The sequence below is a fragment of the Triticum dicoccoides genome, chromosome 4B, assembly GCF_002162155.2.
Source record: "Triticum dicoccoides isolate Atlit2015 ecotype Zavitan chromosome 4B, WEW_v2.0, whole genome shotgun sequence".
NCBI lineage: Eukaryota > Viridiplantae > Streptophyta > Magnoliopsida > Poales > Poaceae > Triticum > Triticum dicoccoides.
This window is the reverse complement of record NC_041387.1, coordinates 641,262,598-641,265,506: the sequence shown is the minus strand read 5'-3', so window position 1 is coordinate 641,265,506 and position 2,909 is coordinate 641,262,598.

Here is a 2,909-nt window from a genome sequence, read left to right as displayed (position 1 = left end):
GCGCTAGACAAAAGCATGCGAGACATAATGGACAGACCAAATCTTCCATTCGGTGGAAAAACAATCGTATTTGGAGGAGACTTTAGGCAAGTGCTCCCTGTTGTTCGAAAGGGAACAAGAGCCCAGATAGTAGATGCATCACTACGCTGGTCCGAGCTCTAGAATCCATGTGTCAATTGAAGCTTGTGCACAACATGAGGGCTCAAAACGACAAGTGGTTCGCAGAATACCTACTACGCATTGGAAACGAAACCGAGGAGACAAATTATGATAGTGAAATACTTCTACCTACAAGTATATGCGTGCCACATAAGACGGATGATAATGGCCTAGATAGACTCATCGACAGTATCTACGAAACGGACAATTCTTCCCTAAAAGATCCAAAGTACATCACGTCAAGAGCAATTTTATCCACAAGGAACGACTCTGTAGACAGAGTAAACCTAAAAATGATTGATCGCTTCAAAGGAGAGGAGATGGTGTACCACAGCTTCGACTATGTAGAAGACGACCCACATAACTACTATCCACCAGAATTCCTAAACACCCTCACCCCAAATGGACTGCCTCCACATATGCTAAAGCTGAAAATAAATTGTCCAATCATACTACTGAGGAACATCGACCCCGCTAATGGACTCTGCAATGGCACAAGATTGGTCGTACGTGGATTCCAGAAAAATGCAATTGATGCAGAGATTGTAGTAGGGCAGCACTCTGGAATGCGAGTTTTCTTGCCACGAATACCATTATGCCCATCTGACGACGACATGTTCCCGTTCAATTTCAAGAGGAAACAATTTCCAGTGAGACTAAGTTTTGCAATGACAATAAACAAATTGCAAGGTCAGACAATACCAAATGTCGGCGTCTACCTGCCTGAACCGGTTTTCTCACATGGTCAACTATATGTTGCTCTTTCTAGAGCGACCGCGACATCAAACATAAAAGTATTAACTACAACACATGATGAGAACAAGGGGATGGATAAGAAGATCGGTGCAGGAGACACAGACACAAAGGAGAACAAAACGAAGAAGGAGAAGAAGACGGGAAATAATAAGAAGATCGGTACAAAAGGTACAAACACAAAGGAGGACAGAAAGAATAAGAATCAAACAATCATTACAAAGGAGGCATACACAAAAAATATTATCTACACAGAAGTCCTCACCAAATAGGTAATGAAACCTTTGAAATCTTTTTTCAAAAAATTTAGGTTCATTTACTAACAACTTACGCATTGAAGTTTCACATTGCATTGCTAATTTTCTAACCTTACATTCATCATTTCAATTCTACAGAACCATTGATTCTACATAACAATCCAAAAGTCAACTTCGGAGTTAGAATTCAAAACTACTTCAGCATCTTCAAGGAGCATATCTTCATGTCTTGAACCACTCACTCGTTCATAGTTATTTCTTTATGATGTGTCCAATTACTACATGGATTAAATTTTGATTACATTGATGATCTCCATTATGATTGTGCAAACTATGTGTGCAAATTTAGCAGCTCTGAGCATGTATACTTGCATTTGCAACTTGCAGTCCTTTTTTCATACTATATTGTGGCTCTGGATTGTTGTATAAACTAGACTGAATATGAACCTACTATGTGAAGACGAGGCTAATGCTTTTGGTTTGCTACAAACATTGGTTTAAAATTTGTTCACACACTACACGGTGTTATTCAGACCTAGAGCATACAAAGAAGTTAGTGTGCTTGAGACAGGCAGACGGGCCTGCAGAAACTGGTGGCATAGAAATGTGTACCTCCTTGAGATGTAGCCTCTTAGAAATTAGTATTGGATAGTAAGCACAAATTGGAACTGCACCAAGCGATTGATTTTGGCTCATTGAAGAAGATACTCAGCAGACATTTGGAGCAGAGACCTGCAGATTTGGAGCAGAGACAGTTGAACTATCATCGATTGAGGTGAGGTTCTCACTAAATCTACCAACTGAGACCAAATCGGTTATAAAACACTAAACCAGATCCATGATGCAATTAATTAATCTCCATTGCAATAATGGGGAAGAGAAGAGAGAAGAGGGAAAATGGCAGACATTGCCTTTGCAATATTGCAGGCGATGTCACGGAAGCAGGGGAGGCGGAGGGCAGCTAGGCGCGGGGCAGGATGAAGAGGCCAGCGGCGGCTGTAGGGAGGCTCGCCGGGACGGCAGCAAGGTGGCGGCGCTGGTGTGTGAAGCGGCGGGCGGCACGCACGTGAGGTAGGCCAGGAGGACGCGCTCTGCAGAGATCTGGGAGGAGAGGATGTCGGCGGGAGGAACGCCGCCGGGCGACGGCAGGGGGGCGGCGAGCAGAGGCAGAGGAGAGCAAGTAGGCTGCGTGCAGGAGGATCCCAGGCGGATCGAGGAGACAAAGCGAGGCGAGAGTGCTAGAAGAGTGCCGGAGATGTTCTCCATCAAGGAGGAGACATCATTGAAGAGTCTGGCGTTTTTTTTTCTTTACGAGAAGAGGTTGGCGTTGCGGGTGTGCCGGCTTTAGAGCATTACTAGTAGTATCCCTGAACCCTCAAACCCTCAAAAATAACCGTTTTTTTTACGGGTTGAGACGAAAAAATCGCAAAGAATAGAACCCCTTAACCCTTAAACCCTTAAATTTTTTTAGAGGCTCAACCCCTATTCTCCTTCCCAGCCTGTAGAAACAGGGGTTGGCAGCCCAACCCCTCCCCGACCCGGTTCTCTCGTCAGTTTCGCGCGGGAGGGAGTTTTCAGCTCCCCTTCCCAGATCCGGCCGCCGCCGGCCTACGGCCACCCTGCTCAGTGGCCCTCCCGCCGCGTCGCGCCCCGTCGCGCACCGCCCCGGCCGCCCCTCCGCCTCCCCGCCCCGTCGTGCACCGCCCCGCCGCCTCCCCGCCCCGGTCGCGCCTCCTCCTC